At 42.6% G+C, this 20,697-nt stretch overlaps 1 non-coding gene across 1 annotated transcript; it reads left to right on the forward strand.

Moving 5' to 3' along the window:
- Positions 1-19,003: 19,003 nt before the first annotated feature.
- On the forward strand, positions 19,004-19,126 carry LOC147425178 (U5 spliceosomal RNA). Its single transcript, XR_015186514.1, has one exon. It is a non-coding gene; the product is annotated as a U5 spliceosomal RNA (small nuclear RNA).
- Positions 19,127-20,697: the final 1,571 nt, after the last annotated feature.

The following is a 20,697-nucleotide window of genomic DNA, read 5'->3' on the forward strand; positions in this document are numbered from 1 at the left end:
AGACCTTGACTAGCGCTCTTATTCTACGAGTGCCCGATTGGAATGTAATTTTTCATGTGCATATTGATGCATCAAACTTTGCTATTGGGTGTGTTCTAGCTCAACCAGGAGAACATAAACTGGACTACCCCATTAGCTTTGCAAGTCGTCAATTGAATGATGCCGAGAGAAACTACACCACTCCAGAGCGAGAAGGTTTAGGAATGATTTATGCAGTGAAGAAATTTCGCTACTACCTTCTGGCCAACAAGTTTGTGTTCTATGTTGATCATCAAGCCTTGTTGTATCTAGTAAATAAACCTTGTTCCATGGGAAGAATTACACGATGTTTGTTAATTCTCCTTGAGTTTGATTTTACCGTTGTGGTGAGACCTGGTAAAAGCATGTCATGGCTGATCATTTGTCTCGCATACCCAATGGTGAAGCCCCTACTGGAGTCGATGATGAGTTGCCCGATACTTCTCTATTCCTAGTCGAAACCATACCTGAATGGAGTGAGAAGATTGTGAAATTTCTAGTTAATGGTTTTCCACCCAAAGAGCTTCGTAAAGACATAGCTCGAAAACTGTTAAAAGAATGCGAACCTTACTCTCTCATTGCAGGAACTCTCTACAGGTTAGGGAAGGATGATATTCTTAGATGTTGTGCTCGTGAGGATGAGTATTTATACATACTGCAAGAATCCCACATGGGTATAGCCAGAGGACATTTCTCAGGGGAACTAATAGCTAGAAAGGTGTTGCAATCAGGCTATTGGTAGCCAACCTTATTTAAGGATGCATCACTTTTTGCAAAAGGATGTGATGAATGCCAACGTTACAAGATCACACAACGAAAGGATAGGATGCCCTTACATCCTGTTAAAGTGACCCAAACCATTTGAAAAATGGGGTTTGGACTTTGTAGGCCCAATTAGTCCGGCAGCTCGTAGCACTCAATCTCGATATATTATCGTTGCCAATGACTACATGACAAAGTGGACGGAAGCCAGGGCGACACTTAAGACCGATGCGAGGTCAACTGCCAAGTTTCTCTTTGAGAACATTATTACAAGATTTGGTTGTCTCTTTGAGATTGTGAGTGACAATGGTACTCATTTTATAAATGGAGTAATAAAAGAACTCACTACAAACTTTATGATAGCTCACCATAATTCCACACCTTATTATCCACAAGCAAATGGCCAAGCTGAGACCAACAAGACCTTAATCTCTATCTTGACCAAAACAGTGGAAGCTCATCGCACAGATTGAGATTTAAAGCTTACAGCAGTTCTATGGGCTTATCGTACTGCATTCAAAGTTGCCATTAACTGCACACCGTTTAAGATGGTGTATGGCCAAGAAGCGGTTATGCCATGGGAGTTTGTTGTTCCTAGTCTTCGAGTAGCTTCTCAAGAAGGTTGGGATGGTAACCCCTTAGTTGAGCGATTATATATCCTTGAAAGGCTAGATGAAGAGAGGCAATTAGCTGTGCAAAATGCACTTGTGGAGAAAGATAGGAGGAAGAAATGGTTTGACCGTCATCTAAAGAACAAAGATATCAATGTTGGTGATAAAGTCCTTATGTAAGGAGTGCGTAACGAAAAGAAAAAGTTGAAATATGCGGAAAAAGGACCATATAGAGTATGTGAGATCACCCCACAAGGAACCATTTGTGTGGAGACTCTTGATGGAGTTGAAACCATTGGATTCCTCAATCGGAGCAAATTTAAAAGATACTATGATCCTTTAAGCCAAGAGGAGCTACATGCCATCCATATGAAAAAGGCAGCCAAGGCACAAACAGAATTGAAGAAGATACAAGCTCAAGCTGAGGCTGAGGAGCGACAACAACGCATAAGACGAAAACGAGAGGCTAACCTTGGAGTCACACATGCATTACACGTTGAAACCGATGAGTATTGGTTGGACTCTGACACACCTCTACGATACCCTATTGAGCTAAACAACACCTATGAAAAAGTGCTATATAGCGCCTTATTGGACATGGGTGCTAAATATAATCTGCTATCATATGGGGTGTGGTGTCAGTTAGGGAAGCCACCTCTATCTGAGAGTATTATCCAAGTCAAGGGTGTCAACAAGAAAAAAACTTCGGTTTTTGGAATCTGGCACACTTCTGTCAGTTATGACAATGGGGTTGTAGCTCAAGACTTTTTGGTCATGCCTGTTGGGACTATGGAGGGTAATGTAAATCTAAGACGCACATGGATGATAGCCACCAAATGCACTATTGATTGGGGGACAGGGGGTGTCACAACACAAAAACCAACTCTTAGCCTTGCCACTCAAGCCATAGTCCCTGAGATATTGCCTCTTAAGGAAATAAAACCCAAAACATTGCATGTCCAAGAGGTTGAACCATATATCGCCCAACTCCCTAGAGCTTCAACTAATGTAGTTGAAATAAAGCTTGGGACACACAAAACCCATCCCAATATAACAAAGAAAACATACAAATGGGTCCCTAAAGCTTCTTTAGCGACCATAGCTAGTGCTAAAAGACAGAAGCCTTGTAAGAAACGTCCCATTCGCCCCAAGAATTGTAAAGAAATGTTGCGTTGGATTCCTAAAAAACTATTGGAAGCCCAAGGCTACTATGAAGGAAATGATCAAATCTGGGTGCCAAAACGTAAATTGTGCTCTTACTTGTCATCGGGCCCATGTGAGCTCAATCTTGTGGCTCCAAAACGAATTGAAGATCGCGAAAAGGAAAAAATCACGAAATGTTACACACCTGCTCCAGAGCTAGTTTGGGTCCCGGGGGGTTCACCTTACATAGTATGTAACCTATCACGTGAGTTCAATAGAAGGGTATTTAAATCCTTTAAAACTTACAGAAATATATTTACATAAGGATATGTTTTTTACAATTCTAAAAAAATTTACAAAATTTAAAAGAAAAGGGTTCATTATATTTCCTAGAAAATTCACAGAATAGGGAATTTAGAAAAAGAGCCTGAACACACGTAATATAGTGGTCTTAAATATAGTGAACCCCCTGGGGTTTGGGTACCAAAGAAAGAATGATTTGTTCCACCTAGCTCAGGAACAGGGAAATCAAATGAAGCTTCTTGCTCTTCAATTAGTTCCTATACGGAAATAGAAGCTTCGACACAACCTCCACCTACCATTGTACATATCCATACAAGCAAGAAAGAGTTTGCACCTCCCGTTGTAAGTTCACCACATACAACAATGTTGCAAATAAAATCATGGGAGAGTACCTTACCACCCTTGCAACTAGATGAAACGCATAGGGCGGTCGAAAACTATTGGTTAAAGCCTTCACCCATAACAACTTGGAACAATTGGTTTCAAAAGGTGACGACATCATTCCAAAAGGTATGATCTACCCAAGGAAGGGGGGAGTGTTTGCTGACATCAATCATTCACTTGCTTCCCTCTCACCTTCCTCCCTGACCTCTTAATCTCCAATCTTAGGGAATGTATATATAAATCCTTATACTCACAAAAACAAGATAAAAAAGTAAAAGAGCAAGAGCCATAACACAAAATCATAAAAACACATTATGCACAAGGACACGACCCTTGTAATATTTGCACTCTAACCATCATCTATTCGCGTGTACAGATATGGCTAGTACGCTAGAGTCATCCACTCCTGCCTTGGGTGAGAGGTACCCTCGTTACTTTTCATAAATGTTTCACATGGTCTTTCCGGTGCTTGCATGTGAATGGGATTTGGTAGGTACGCTAGCATGTGAGAGGAATTTCGAGGAGTTAGAATGGTTGATACGTCTCTTGACCACGACTGATCCATACTTAGTAGAGAGTGTTTCTCCCATTGCACAAGCCTATCCTTTTGACCAAGATGACTATAGGCGTCTGGTGACCTTCTTAGTAAACATGGGTACCTATGATGAAGAAGAAGATTTACATGACTACACGGATGACACATATGGTCTCATGGATGATGACTTTGTTTATCTCGACGACGAGGATAGGGGTTTAGCCTTAGGGTTTCCCCCCAACCTCTACAATATCCTATTCCCTTGACTCTCTAAGAGGAGTCCAAATAACTAGGTTAGGGTTCCTTATGTTTTTTAATTGTGTTCAATAAGTGTTGGTACCTTTTCCCACTGATGTGCCTCCTAGAGGTATGCTTTGTGTTTCTTAGTGTGTACAGGAACGTGTTGCTATTGTTAGAATTTGGACCTTCATGGGATCTTTCTCTCATTCACACTTCAAATCAAGCATGACCATCAACACAAACAGGTGTTTCTTGTCCATTAGCATTGTCCCTTATCTTTTTTGCATCCATGTTTGTCTGCTTTGATTGTGATTGATAGCATAATATTCAGCGCATTTGCTTGGTACCAAACATTAAATTCAATGTAATTTTTTTTCATAATCACTTGTCTAGATTTAAAAATCAAGCAGTCCGACTAAGCTAGTTTGACCAAGTTAGGTGTTACAGATCTTCTCTTAATACCATGGGGAATGCCTTCCTAATAATCAATGGTTACTTAGGTTCTTAATCCAATTTAGGCAGCATTGTGTGAAATGTACTAGGGCTTTCTAGTGGGCTTAGTCCCTATTGACCTTTAGCTTAAGTATTATAAAGAGAGTTTACTAGTGTGATGAGCCTGGGGAGGTGTAACAGTGTTATATGACCCCCCAAAGTTACCAAATTAAAATGCCGAAAATGAACAAAATAAAAAATAAAAAAATCAAAGTGCCATAATGTAAAATCTTAAGCTGGAAGAGAAATCTCCGCTTGATTTGGTACTTCACTCACATGTATTGCCTATGGTACTAGAGCCCTAGAGGTTCTCAGTGTGGGCACTTTTCCTTGAAAAGCAAAAAACCCAAGGCATACAAAATAAGCACACACATCAAAATTGAATCACTGTGAAAAGACTTTGGGGGTCAAAGAAAAAGTAATCAGTCAGGCGATGATTTCATGAGAAATTCCTTTTATAGTAGCTTAACTACAAGGTCTTCTTGGTATAGCCTCTAGTCAGCCCTCGAACATGAAATACTTGGCTCTTGCGATTAAACAACTTAATTGACCAGAGACAATTGAGAAGCTTACCCATGGTATTAATAGTCGATCTTTAGTGCCTTTCGATCGTTAAATTAGCGACCGCAGACTTGTTTAATTTTTTACCTTTACAACTGTTTATGTATTTGATTATATTGCAATTTAATGTTTATTGCTGACAAATGGTTTAAAATTCTATTACCAATCAAATTGTCTGCCTACAACTGCATATGCTTTTTAATTGCTTATGAGAATGCAATTACTGTGCCAATGTTGTTTGATTTTGTAGTGACTGAAAGAGGCTAAGGATATTCATCTCAAAAGCTCTTCCACATCGACGAACGCGCTTCAACTCAATAGCTTCCGAGGACGGAATCTACATCAGCAAGGGGGGCATGTTAACCCTCACGGCTCACGGACACCCTATCACCTACGACGGACGTTGTATTATTTACTTGGTAGAGTCAGGTACTGGGCTTGTCGGTCCAATAGGAAAAGGGTAAGAGTGATCGTCGATGAGAGGCACACTCTAACTGGAATATTCAAGGGATTAGTTGGCTAAGCATGGGCGCCCAAGTGTGAATGGGGCGAGCTCATATAAAAGTCAACTAAACCTAAAATTCACTCATTCTCTCATTTGTGCAATTGAAGAGTGCTCTTGCTCTATCTCCATCGTCTTTTTCTTCATCTCCTTGTGTGTGTGTGTGTGTGTGTGTGTGTGTGTGTGTGTATGCATGAGAGAGAGAGAGAGAGAGAGTGCGATCGAGCATTGCGGTGGCACGACAGCGGCAAGGCGGTTGAGCGCGGCGTAGCGGCGTCTCCCTCTTCTTCGCGGCGAGGAATCCTCCACGACAGGAAGCGTAGAGCGGTGAGTGACACACCAACGCCATCTTTGAGCTTACTAGTTTAGGCTTGTTGTGTGCTTGGAGCCATTTGTGGCTCACACACAATGTATCGACAAGTTCCTTGCATTGACACGTGCGACAAACGTGCACACCAAGTTGGGTGGAGTGCTAACCCGTGTGATATGATTGGATTATGGTTTATGGTTTTGGGAATGGACCATGAAGTGATCTAGATAGTTGATGGTAGACGTGTAAGGGTAGACACTCTATACAATATAACTACTTGGAAAAGATTGTTTGTGCATATGGAAATTGCCATTGTGATTGGACTCACGTGTTATGTTTCTCATGGCAGCGTCGCTACAAGACTAGGATCACCTACATCGCTTAGCCTTAGACAAAAGGGTCGTTGACCTAGGGCTTTGTTGGATTGGGGGTGTTGCCTAGGTTTTTTTCTTTTTGTTAGGCTCATCTACACGGTTAGTGCATCGGGTGTTGAATGACCTACACGGCTAACGCGTCGAGGATTTTGCTTTGGCTTTGCCTAAACACCCGGTGCTGGGCATCGAAGAGGCGCGGCGCTTAAACTGGTATGGTTGGTGTTGATACCCTACCACCTACTGGTACTTGGGATCCTTTCAAAGCTCGGGTTCATAGAGGGAGGCGAAGCGGCCTCTGCTTATGTATGGCTCAGGTAGGTTGGAGGTGTTCTGGCTCGCTCCCGGCGAAGTGTAATTCTCTCTGTCCATAGTAGAGCGGAAGTGGATGGGTGGACCGGTCGATCCCTATACAGGGTCTAGTGCTCTGCTAGTTATTTTGTCATAAACTTTTTGATGTTATGGTATACCCAGATTTTGTCATTGCATCGATACATGCTTGCCTGTTTCATTTAGACGGGGCATTTAAATATTCTCTGTTGTCATTTTCTCATGTCTCTGTGCACTCTATTTCACCCTCCACTATATTCTCTCTCTCTCTTCCCACAACGCGATGCGTACACATATATTCACCCTCCACAATGTTATATTTTTCTTGAGTACGCTTTTATTCATAACACCCATTTAGGGGCATCACTAGTCGCTAGGCACATCTGGCTGCACACCAATTCATGGCCTAAACTCCATGCTTGGTCGAGCGCTGAGAACTCCTCCCCTATGCAAATGCTTTCGCAACTTTGATGTATTTTGAAAATTGTATAAAAGTGTAAATTGTATATTTTGTGCATAGACCCCCGAGGAGGGGTATCTCTCAATGTGTAATCGTCACCACAAACACAAGAATCACAAATGTCGTTGCAAGGAAAAAACCGCTTTCTTGAGTTATGTTGACTGAAATTTCTTCCTACTGTTAACTCCTTTGAATCGGTTTCTCGTAAGAATTGGTTTTTTTTTTTTCTTTGGCAATGAAAGTGAGAACAAGGGAGTGAGAATACGCGAGGTTGAGATAGACGGAGAGAAAAATCGGGTGAGAGAGAGAGAGAATGAGAGAAGGTAGGTGTGAGAGAAAGAGATAGAAAGGGAAGGGTGGATGAAGGAGATGGTTTGAAAGAGAAAGAAAAAAAGGCAAGTGAGAGATAGACAAGAGGGGTAGAGGTAGAGGTAGAGGGATATAATGGATGAGTGAGAGAAAGAGTGATAGAAGGTGGGTGGGAGGGGAGAGATGAGAAGAGAGGAATGGGAGGGAGGATAGGAAAGAGGGAATAGAGGGCAATGAGAGAGAGAGAGAGAGAGAGGGGGGGGGGATGGGAGTGGAGGTTGGTAAAGAGAGTACACTAGCGAGGGATAATTAGAGAGGGGTTCGAAGGAGGGTAGAGAGTGAGAACAGTGGGGGAAGGGGAGTGAGAGAGGAAGTGAAGAGAGAGAGAGAGAGAGAGAGAGAGGATAGCTAGAGAGATATGGAGTAGGGAGAGGAAGAGAAGAATATTGAAATCAAATGGAGAGAGAAATGCATTGATTAGGGAGAGAGTGGGAGAAAGCTAATTTTTTTGAAGAAAAATTCAATTTTTTTTCAAAAAATAATTATTTAATTAATCTTGACAAGTACTCTTTTTATTTATTATGTAAACTTAATCTCTTTTACTTTTAAGAGGAATTTATGCTATAGTACTCTTTATGTACTAAGCAACTTCTTGCTAAACATTATCTCTCTTATGGCTAAGAAAGTCAAGATGTGTGTGGAAAACGAAATAGTGTCAAGGACTATTCTTCGAGCCAATGGTACATCCCAGAAAATCGATAAGTAACAACTATAAACCGTGGTATAGGAGATGGGTCCCTTGGTGCAAGACAACTAGTAACATATTTTTTTCATATAGTATAGTTTTTTCTTTCAAAATGTAATTTATGTTATACAGAAGCAATATGTTTGTAATGCTCCTTTCGTGGCAAGGTAAGGAAGGGGATAAGTTCCATGGTGGGTCCATCATCAAGCATCGACCTAGCAAACTGTATGAGGCAAAATGGAATAGGAGATATGCGCTGCAGTTAGGTGCAATTTTTGGAATAATAATGGTTATTTGATCTCATCGAACATTCTCCAGGAGTACTCTTATGGAATATGACGGTGGTTTATAGACGACTAACATCATTTCAATGAGAGGAAGGTTGATGGCCTCAGGGCTACTTAAGCTGGGAAGCATAGGAAGCAGGGACCTTATGGTCTTGCTCTTCGAATTAAGAATGATTTGGAAATGTTTTGAGCTGTCAAATTGAACTTTTATTGAATCATAGAGACTAGCGTAACAATATGAGCTCATGCCATCTATAACATGTGTGGGTGGATAAAGATTTCATACAAAAGTCATAAAGATTGTACAATTTTCATTACTGTTGAAGATAGTACTAAGCCTTATACATATAAACAAAGCAAGAAAAACAATTTTTTTCTATACTAACACAAGCACTACAAATCTTGATGAGAAGATATTTGTGAAAGTCGTCAAAACACATTCTTCTCTGCCAAGTCGCTTCTCTCTCTCTCTTATATATAATGTACACTCTCTCTCTTCCTCAACAAGCATCTCTAGAACAAGTGCTCCTACACTTACTTCTTTCTTGGTGAGCTCCCATCGCTGGATTGGCATGCAAAATGTTATGAGTACACAAAACGACATCTACTTCCAAAAATTTAGAAGCTTTGAGTTTTACAAGCCACACTATGCTATCAACCTAGCCAGAAGGTTGCACTCCTAACCTTGCTAGTTGATTGAGAAAAAGAGCTCTTGATGTTGACAACGAGCTGAAGATGGCCTTCATAAGTGCTAAGTGCTACGAAAGGCAAAATCATAGCTTGAGGAGTTGCCACTATTTACCAACTCGTTGTGAGGCATAGAATTACCCTTAGCCTTAGGGTCTGAGCTCGTGCCATCTATAACATGTGTGGGTGGATGATGACAGTTGCCTTTCCACATTAATAAAATATGTTCTGATGTATTTTTTGGTGTTGATGATGGCAAGTAACAGTTGTCCCACTTCTTGTTCCATGGTGTTTGCGAGGACGACATGCATGACTAGATTGCCAATGTAACATTTAATGGCCTAAAATCTTATGTGTAGCGGAATTTAGCATGAACATAGTGGGCATTTCATTAGAATAGATTCCTAATGAGAATTACAAGAGTGCTTGGGTGGAGAGAGCAACAAAAAGCAGAACACCTAGTTAGATAGCATCGACAATACTTTCAAAAGAGAGAGAGCAATTAAGCTATTGACAACAGTTGAGGACCGGATTTGCATGGAGCCGGTCCCCCCTCCAAAAGGCTTTGTATTATGGTTTCTCCCATCAAGAGAGACATTGTACAATACAATTCTTTGTGTTCCTTCAAGACTAGCTAGTGCAATGAAGATGGAAGCTTCATACACCAAGCAAAACACTTAATCAAACACAACTTGAATTATCCCCGTTCTCAGACCCAAGACCTCACACACCTTCGAAGATGGTGAGAGCTAGCAGGGTATGAGAGTAGATTGAAAGGAAAAAGAAGTATCTTACGAGAAAGAAGTACATCTCCTCACATAATCACTCATATTAGCATAGCTTAGCTTAGTAATTAGCTTGGTAGAGAAGATGAGCATGCATTGAAGCTTGGCTCTTGGTTGGATTTGCATCCACATGCCAAGAGAGTGTTGTTGTAGGCTTCTATCTCACAAGCTTGGAGTAGGTGATGAGCTCTCCATTAAAGCTTGGGAGGAGATAGAGTATTTTCCCTTCACACATGGTCCAGTGTGAGAGTGTGTGTGTCAATGCCAAGCAAAAATCAGCCCCCCCTCTCTCTTGGGCGAGCCCTAGCTGCTAAATTAGTCTGGCTTTTGCCTCATTGGACCTCCCCAGGTCAAGCCAATAGGGATTAAGCAGCATAAGTGATAGCCTTCTGACATGTGTCCCCCTTTCCCCTTTTGTGAGAGCTTTAGGTAATTAAATAATTAAACTAAACTCTCATTGGACCCCTTTGCCTCCTGGCCAATAGGAATCAGGCAAGCCATGGGGCTCCTGAATGCTCATTGGACCCCTTGGGAGACTGCCCAATAGTCTTCTAGGACACTTAATTCTTATTGGTTTCTTTTATTAAATGTTTTTAAATTAATTAAACTAGATTTACTCTAGCCTAATTCTCATTGGTCCACTTCAAGGGTCTTCCAATAGGAATTGGGCACACCTTGTGGGCATCTGGCCTAGGGAGCTGACATGTGTCCCTCATTCCCTTTGTGTAAAGGGAGCCTGTGTGTGTGTGTGTGGCTTTCTCTCTCATCCCCTAGCTTTGGGGCTCGCCCCCTCCCATGTAGGGATGTAGAAAGACTTTTTGGGCACACACTAAGCATCCAATTTTCCCTAAGGTTGACCTTTGGACACAACCTTTGAATTTTGGAACCTTAGCATTTTGGAAGTCTTAATGTGCTGAACCTTAGGGTCTTTTTAGCCCATTGTTTCACATGGCTCTTTTGCAGATGGCCCCCCCTTTTGGATCCCTATTTTCCCTCCTTTGGATCCCTACTGTGGCCGGTCTGCTAACTTAACCAATATTCTAGCTTTTTCTCCCTTGGCACTTCCCCACATTAAATGATCAGTTTAATATGAGAAAATCATTTAGGAGAATTAGATATTGATTATTATGACATTACCTCTCTCTTGAAATCATAGTCGTCCTCGACTATGGTGTAGAGAAGATAAAGCATATGCATGAGTCCTTTTCTTAGCGGGTAGAGGATCCCTATGTTACCCTACGACATCATTCCATAATGGATGACTAGTCCATTTGGCGCTTGAGAGCCTGAGGCTGCCGCAAGCATGTCTGCACATTAGTCCTATCAGTCTTCCATAGTAGAGTGACAAGCTCTACTTGGTGTTCGGGAGACGTCGTCTCCGCAAACTTGATCTAAGCATGCATACTACTTCATTTTTGTGCACAAATAAAGAAAAAGAGAGTCTTATAAGACAAAAAAATTTTGTTCATTTTTAACATTTTGTACATTTGCTTACTCTTGGGAAGCATTGTAAGCATTGACAAGGTTTAGGTTATCCTTTAATTGTATGCCTTGCATCCATCTAGCATCTTCAAAAGGATAATTCTTAAACTTAATAAGATATCGTCTGATAGTCTTACCGCCTCTTAATACCTTGTCTTCATGTCGGAGAATGGACTCGGGCTGCAGCACCTCCTCGTGGTCCTCGATCTCCGGTGGGTCTTCAATAGTTGGTTCTTGAGGTGGCTCTCCTTTGTAAGGCTTTAAGAGGCTCACATGAAAAGCATTGTGTATGAGCCAATGATTGGGCAACTTAAGTTGATAGGCCATCTCATTGATTGGCCTAAAAATTTGGAAGGGACCATAGTACCTTTTTGCTAGTTTAGCATAGTACTTTTGGTGGCCCGTAGGATTCTTGCCCGTCGTGTGCCTTAATCGAGCCTTGGGAAACTTTAACAAGACCCAATCGTTTTCTTTAAAGGCTTGGGCTCTTCTGTGCTTGTCAGCAGCAGCCTTTTGCCTTTGCTGTGAGATAGAGATAGCATCCTTAATCTTTTGGAAAGATTCTTGTAGGTCTCGGCTATACTCATCTGCAGCGAAGATCTTCCCATGTACCTTAAGTAGCAAGGGACTTTTTGATCTTCCCTCAATTACCTCGAAAGGTGCTTTTCCTGTAGAAGTATGTACAGTGTTATTGTAAGCATACTCTACTAAGGGTAAGTACTTCTCCCATTGGGATCTTTGATCTACTTCCGTTACATAGGCTTTTAGTAGATCGAGAATAGTTAGGTTAGCTATTTCACTTTGGCCATCAGTTTGTGGATGATAGGCCGAAGAGAAGTTTAGCCTTGTTCCTAAATTCTCAAAGAGACCCTTCCAGAAATTACTGGTCATTCTAGGATCTCTATCCGACACTATGGACATTGGCAAGCCATGGTACTTGAAAATTTGTGAAATGAAGAGGGTTGCCATTTGATGGGCTTTGATAGTCTTTTTGACAGGTATAAAATGAGCTTGTTTACTAAACCTGTCTACTATCGTCCATATTCCCGTATTCCCATGGATAGACTTAGGCAATCCAAAGATAAAATCCATGGATATGCTCTCCCACGGTGAATTAGGGATTGGCAAGGGTTGAAGCAATCCAAGTTGCTTCCCTCTATCAAATTTTGTCTTTTGACATACCACACATTTGGAAACATACTCATGTATGTTCACTTTCATGGTAGGCCAATAGAAATATGTTTCAATTCCCTTTAGGGTAGACTGAATCCCTCTATGCCCTGCATATGGGGGAGCATGAGATTCATACATTACTTTCTCACGTAGTGAGTTAGTAACGCATAGTCTATTGCCATAGAGAAGATAACCATCTTGTAAAGTAAATGGTTCTTCTTTCTTCCCTAATGCAAGGGCTGAAATCACATCTCTAAAATCGGGATCAATAGCATACTCATCTATCATTGAAGATAGATCATTGTGAGTTGCTATGGAAACCGCATTCACTCTCGGTCGTCTTGAGAGTGCATCGGCTACTTGATTATGCTTGCCAGCAATGTGAGCAATATGAAAATGAAATTGCGAAAGGAAATTTGCCCACCTCATTTGTTTGTCGGAGAGCTTGGTCTGCGTCATGAAGTACTTAAGACTTTGGTGATCCGTTCGCAGAATGAAAGGAGTCCCCAATAAATAGTGCTTCCATGAGTCTAAGGCATGTAGAACTGCAAGGAGTTCTTTTTCGTATATGCCTAGAGCTTGCTCAACAGGGTCGAGCCTTCGACTCTCATAGCCTATGGCGTGCCCTTCTTGGAGCAAAACAGCCCCAAGGCAATCACCACAAGCATCACATTGGACCTCAAATGGTTTTGAGAGATCCGGTAGTGTAAGCACAGGTTGAGAGATAAGCTTTTCTTTAAGCTTTTCGAAAGTATTGTTCTCCTTAGTAGACCACGTATACCTAACATTTTTCTTTGTTAGGTCATGTAATGGTCCCGCAATTTGTGAGAACTTTTCTATGAAGCGTCTATAGTATGCACACATACCTATAAAGCTTCTTAGTTCATGAAGATTCCTTGGTTTAGGCCATCCTTTTATTACCTCTAACTTGGATGGATCCATTTGGATTCCATCTTGAGAGATAATGTGACCTAAATATTGAATCTCTTGCAAGAAAAATTCACTTTTCTTTCGATTAACATAAAGTTTATTCTCTCTTAAAACTTGAAATATTACCTGGAGGTGTTGCTTGTGTTCCTCTAATGAATTAGAGTAGATGATAATATCATCAAAGAACACTCCAGTGAAGGTTCGATGAGGTCTGAACAGCTTCTCCATCAAGCGGTTAAATGTGGCTGGTGCATTAGTCAAGCCAAAAGGCATGACAATGTATTCGTAAAGACCAAATGTAGTACGAAATGCGGTCTTTACAATGTCTTGATCAACTATCCTTATTTGATGATAGCCACTTTTTAGGTCAATCCTACTGAAGTAGGTCGATCCTTGTAGCTTATCAAATAGGTCTTCTACCCGTGGAACGGGAAACCTATTCTTGATAGTGATCCTATTTAGTGCTCTATAGTCGACACACATACGATATGTGCCGTCTTTCTTTTGCACTAATAGCACAGGTGAGCAAAATGGAGATGAGCTAGGCCTAACCATGCCCTTCTCAACTAACTCATGCACTTGCCGCATAATCTCCTCTTGTTGAGCTTGAGAAACTCTATAAGGAGGTTTGTTAGGCGGTGAACTTCCTGGAAGAAGTTCAATTGCATGGTCGTCATTACCTCGTTTAGGAGGTAGCTCACAAGGGATGTCGTCAATAAAGACATCTTGAAACCCCTTGAGAAAATTGGATAACTCTAATTCCTTTTGGTTGCTTTTATTTTCTTTTGCTAAAGCATTAGGTTCATTTTGAGAATCTTTAACAAAAATCATGTACACGAAAATAGAGCTCTTTATTGACTTGTTGAAAGCTGGTGTATGTACAATGGGAATGGTGTTACCCATCTCCCTAGCATCTATATACATGTCCTTTTCCCTGAACTTAAAGGAGATTCTCCTTTCAGGAAATTTAACATGGGCAGCCAGACGGTCAAACCATGGTGCCCCTAGGATTACATCCTCATGCTTGAGAGGAGAGATAAAGAAGTCCTCTTTGTCCACATAGCCTTGGACATGAAGCCTCAATTTCCCGATTAAGGGAGTGACTGAAGCTTCTTGCCCCTTAAAGGCACTGTCTGCGGGTAGGATATCTCCCATCTCGTAGGATTGTATGCCTAGCTTGGTAGCTAACTCCATAGATATGAAATTGTGAGTAGAACCAGGGTCAAAGAGAATAAAAGCATCATGTTCTCTTACCTTTCCCCAAGCATGGCATAGAGGAGATCCTTTGTGGTGAGTTTGGTGAATCTCCTCCTCTTGGATTTCAACCAAAGAAGCTCTAGGAGGATCTTGGCGGTTGTTCTTTTGGGGACAAGCGCGGTACGCATGCCCTTGTTCGCCGCACTTGAAACACCGGTTATCTTTACGATAACGCTCAAGCTCTTCAGGAGAGAGTTTATTCTTTCCTTTGTAAACTCCCTTCTCTTTAGCTTTGTTGGAATTGCCCTTAGGAGACTTTTGGACATTGTCCTTCCCCTTAGGCTCATTGGAACCCTTGTTTTCCGGGGGCTTATTATTTCTTTTACCCCCCGTTTGGAAATTGATTCGCGAGGCCACCATAGTATGGTGTATTACCGCCGATATGGTACGTGGCCTTTGGGAGTTGACATACTCCGCCATTTCTTCGGTTAAGCCCGCACAAAATTGTTGCTTTTGCTCTCCAAAATCCAACTTTTTGAAGACAGTGGCTTTGAGTTGTAGGTCCCAAAACTTGTCTACATATTTGTGGATGGATTCATTGGGAGAGAGCTTTAAGCTTCGCCATTCGGTGAGTACTTTGTCTTTGGCATCGGTGGCCAAAAACTGCTTCATAATGGAAGCTCTTAAAGCCTTCCATGTTCGTGGAGCTTCACCGTTGGCTCGTAGGCTAGACCACCATTGTCTGGCGGACTTTTGAAAGTGCATAGCTACATGGCGTAGCTTAGAGGACTCCGTGAAGCCCTCATCTCCAAACGCCGCATCGAATTGCTGGATAAAGGCCAAAACTTTGTCTGTAGCACCGAAGGTGCCATCATAGGTAAGGAAAGAGATGCTCTTCCCTCCCTCTTTGAATTTCTTCAGCTTGGACGACCTCTTCCATGCGGCATAGGATTTCCTATGGCCTCTTCTTTTTGATGGTTCAAAAGTTGCACCATCACTTTCTTCAGAAGATGAAGAATTTGAAGAAGGTGGAGAAGAGGGTGACCTCTTTCTCGCCTTTTTCTTGTCTTGATCTTTGTCGTCTTCACCATAGCTTTCATAAGAGGAAGAGGATGAAGAAGATGGAGAAGAGGGTGTCCTCTTTCTCGCCTTTTTCTTCTCTTGCTTTTTATCATCCCTCTTTGAATTATGGCGTGGAGAAGAGTGTGATGGTCTTCTCCGCTTTGGTGGTGATGGAGAGCGTTTAGCCCGCCGTCTTCGTGGAGCCATCTCCGCCGAGGTGGCGGGAGACTCGCTTCTTTCTCGTTCCTTCGGTGGAGGCTCTTGAGTTCTCCTTTGGGAAGGAGATGCATCATCAAGAAGTAAGTTCTTGAGCCCTTCATATGGATTCTCTTCTTCTTCCCGAATCGGAGAGAGACCTCTTTTGGTAGTCTCACAAGGAGGCTTCCTAGGTATTCTCTCGTCATGGTGATGAGCTTGGAGAATCCCGTGAGCACGGAGCTGCCGTTGCACTTCACTTTGGAGAGATGGATTGCCCATGGCTTGTTGAAGCCTAGAAACAAGATAATTAACAAGCATTGAAGCATCATTAGTAGCTTGCTCATGAGCAAAATCAAAGTTATCAACATTAATTTCACTCTCTTTAATATTGTCAGCCATTCTAACAACTTTTAGGTGTAAACTTTTTAGGTGTACTTTGGCACTTCAAGCCCTAGTTGCTACTCCTCTTTACCCCTTTAGAAAAAGCACTCAAGCTACTGTACCCGCGGCTCGAATACCATTAATTGCAAGGAATAGAAGAGAGGGTCTTTCGACACCAAAACAGCACCGGCTCCTGTCAAGCTTCTAATAGCTCAATAGTGGTTAAGCCGTAGGCAAGCCCTGTAGGACTCCACTATTAAGACCATAGCTCTCGACGGTGATGCCCCGTTAACTGCACAAAGGCAGGCGCACTGAAAGGCTGAAAAATCCCTATTCTACTTACTCACAGGCAATTAATAATACCAACCATTTGTAGCTAGCTTGAGGACCTCCCTTCTTGAGCAAGAAAAGAGAAACCTTGAGCTCTGATACCAATGTAACATTTAATGGCCTAAAATCTTATGTGTAGCGGAATTTAGCATGAACATAGTGGGCATTTCATTAGAATAGATTCCTAATGAGAATTACAAGAGTGCTTGGGTGGAGAGAGCAACAAAAAGCAGAACACCTAGTTAGATAGCATCGACAATACTTTCAAAAGAGAGAGAGCAATTAAGCTATTGACAACAGTTGAGGACCGGATTTGCATGGAGCCGGTCCCCCCTCCAAAAGGCTTTGTATTATGGTTTCTCCCATCAAGAGAGACATTGTACAATACAATTCTTTGTGTTCCTTCAAGACTAGCTAGTGCAATGAAGATGGAAGCTTCATACACCAAGCAAAACACTTAATCAAACACAACTTGAATTATCCCCGTTCTCAGACCCAAGACCTCACACACCTTCGAAGATGGTGAGAGCTAGCAGGGTATGAGAGTAGATTGAAAGGAAAAAGAAGTATCTTACGAGCAAGAAGTACATCTCCTCACATAATCACTCATATTAGCATAGCTTAGCTTAGTAATTAGCTTGGTAGAGAAGATGAGCATGCATTGAAGCTTGGCTCTTGGTTGGATTTGCATCCACATGCCAAGAGAGTGTTGTTGTAGGCTTCTATCTCACAAGCTTGGAGTAGGTGATGAGCTCTCCATTAAAGCTTGGGAGGAGATAGAGTATTTTCCCTTCACACATGGTCCAGTGTGAGAGTGTGTGTGTCAATGCCAAGCAAAAATCAGCCCCCCCTCTCTCTTGGGCGAGCCCTAGCTGCTAAATTAGTCTGGCTTTTGCCTCATTGGACCTCCCCAGGTCAAGCCAATAGGGATTAAGCAGCATAAGTGATAGCCTTCTGACATGTGTCCCCCTTTCCCCTTTTGTGAGAGCTTTAGGTAATTAAATAATTAAACTAAACTCTCATTGGACCCCTTTGCCTCCTGGCCAATAGGAATCAGGCAAGCCATGGGGCTCCTGAATGCTCATTGGACCCCTTGGGAGACTGCCCAATAGTCTTCTAGGACACTTAATTCTTATTGGTTTCTTTTATTAAATGTTTTTAAATTAATTAAACTAGATTTACTCTAGCCTAATTCTCATTGGTCCACTTCAAGGGTCTTCCAATAGGAATTGGGCACACCTTGTGGGCATCTGGCCTAGGGAGCTGACATGTGTCCCTCATTCCCTTTGTGTAAAGGGAGCCTGTGTGTGTGTGTGTGGCTTTCTCTCTCATCCCCTAGCTTTGGGGCTCGCCCCCTCCCATGTAGGGATGTAGAAAGACTTTTTGGGCACACACTAAGCATCCAATTTTCCCTAAGGTTGACCTTTGGACACAACCTTTGAATTTTGGAACCTTAGCATTTTGGAAGTCTTAATGGGCTGAACCTTAGGGTCTTTTTAGCCCATTGTTTCACATGGCTCTTTTGCAGATGGCCCCCCCTTTTGGATCCCTATTTTCCCTCCTTTGGATCCCTATTGTGGCCGGTCTGCTAACTTAACCAATATTCTAGCTTTTTCTCCCTTGGCACTTCCCCACATTAAATGATCAGTTTAATATGAGAAAATCATTTAGGAGAATTAGATATTGATTATTATGACAGCCAATCATGGAAAAAGCGTCTGCCCAAATTAAAAAGAGACCTACGTTCCGTGATTATTATCAAATGCCTCAGGAAACTCGTTGAGCTAATGCAAGTATTCCACAAAATGTTAACATTATTTCAGTGTGGTCCTAGTTGGAATGAATCTTGCCATGGGTTTCAAGTGGCCACTATCAGACGGTATGGCACCACCACGACCTCTAATAGTACTCCATTGCAAGGCTGCTCCACTTTCCACCTAGAATTTTGAATAGATTAAATGTCTCACATTTAGCATTATGAGCGTGCACTATGCACATCTCACACATAGCTCTCAATAGAAGCTTTCACGTGTGGCCAATAGGATACCTACTTACCAAGGCCAAAGGACATTACCTTGCATGGAATTGCCCTAAGAACAAGAAGAAAGGGGATGGCCCTAAGTAGGAACGGTCAGGACACAAATAGGTCGAAAATAAAACTGATCATGGCTTGTGCTAGGCTATCCAGATGCTCTTGCCCAAAAGCGCATTTTGACATTCGATGGATGTGTTACATAGAAAAGGGACGCAAACTGATTGTTCTTATTGCTACTGAGTTTTGCATAGGAGGAACCCAAGAGGGGGCGACGGCTCAATATGCATGACACGCTTGGAAGTTGGGAAGAGAAAAGAGCCACATGCGGGGGCGCAAGGGTCATGGGGCAGTTGTCGTGAGGCGACTCTCTTCATCCCTGCGAGGTGCGGGTTGAGCACAGAGCGAACTATTCTTTCGCCTTTTACTAAAGAATACCGTGCGCTCGGCCCAGTTGAAGAACCATACTTGGAATTTTTGGCAAGGGCTTCCTCCTCTGCGAGGCGGCCCCTCTCAATCTCGCGATTAAGAATGACACTGCGCTCCACGAGCCACAGCTCCGATGGGCCACCAATTCTATTCTACAGGTGCAGACTTTCAATGCAAACGTCCTGAGGGATAGTCCGGCTTACCCAGCGCCCTGAGTCTAGATTGTTCAACCGGGTGGGCGGACCTGCTCATTGCTGACCTCGCAGTTTCTTTCGAGCGAGCCAGTCGGTACATTGTGAGTAGAGGAGTTCAGCTGAGCAATAGCATTGAGTCCTTACTAGTGTCCTTCAACTGTCAATCTTACAAGTGGTGGTGTTGTTTTGCTACAGGTGCTCTCATTTTTTGCACGCCCTCATCTGCTCAAAGTTGGTCTCAAGGTTTCCATACACAGCTACTCTATGGTCTACTGCTAGGTACTACTAGTCCATGTCCAATTCTCGTACTTGGTCCACCACTTACCGGTTCCAGTCTAGTGCTCGGCCAGGTACTTCTAGTCCTCGTCTAGCGCTTTGCACCTCCGATGGGCCACAAAAGCTCATCAAGGGCCTTCCAATGAGGAGACTATCAAGAGAAGGCCCTTGATGAACTCGGGAATATGATACTCCAACATGGCGAGACATTTGGGGAGCATGGTGACTTCCATGATATGGAAATGGATGCAGAAAGCACCAAGCTTCTAGCACCAAGCTAAAAGGGGCAAGGGATGATGCCTCTCGTGTTCTTCCCCCATCTATCCTTTTTTGGAAAATGATCATGACCCCTTGATGACTATGCACAAGGAGTTGGAAGCACTTAAGTTGCAAAGAGCTCTTTAGGAAGAAAGGTCCACCTTCCTTACAGTCGCTACGTAATGAAAGGTCTCCTTAGAAGGACACACTATCTCAGCCTCGGAAGGAGGTAGAAGAGCTCCGATCACTCCACGAAGCATGGACCCAAATCAAGAGTCCCCCAGTGTGCAGATCGTCATTTTTGTGGCAAAATCCATCATGAGGCCGACAAACCAATAAAGATCCCCACACTTCCCATCTTTTTCAATGGATCGGCAATTGGTCGGTAACAAATGTGCCATATGGCAGGCACCCACGATGGCAGTCTTTCCCTCTTACAAGCATGGACCCGATTGAGGACAACATATCAACAAAACTGGAAACGTAAACACTTGAACTTGAAATCAATTAGTAGTCACGACAAAAGTGGTGGAATTCAACTTCCAATTGCACTCGCCCCAAAGTTGGGCGCACTTTTCTTCTTTTCGCACAGTATAGCTGCTAGGGAGTCACAATGCAACCGTGCATTGATGCGCCGAGAGTGACTCCCTAGCCATACTTTTATAGCATTGTGGCCAAGAAAGGAAACTGATATAGAAAGTTGGGGCCAAAGTTTTAATTGCCGAAAAGCATGTCACGTCAGCACCGTGCGGCTGCCACATCATGTAAAGTCTGCCACATTTTTTGCGTGGGCTCCCATCTGTCACTTTGTCTTTTGCCGGGTTGCCATGTCATCACTACATATCCGCCTATAGTAAGAGCATAACTCCAAAAAGCTCCTTACATTATGTTGTTAGAGTTTTGGCATGCCCAACGTGATC

The sequence above is a fragment of the Adiantum capillus-veneris genome, chromosome 25 (assembly GCF_014529385.1).
Source record: "Adiantum capillus-veneris isolate H3 chromosome 25, ASM1452938v2, whole genome shotgun sequence".
Taxonomy (NCBI): domain Eukaryota; kingdom Viridiplantae; phylum Streptophyta; class Polypodiopsida; order Polypodiales; family Pteridaceae; genus Adiantum; species Adiantum capillus-veneris.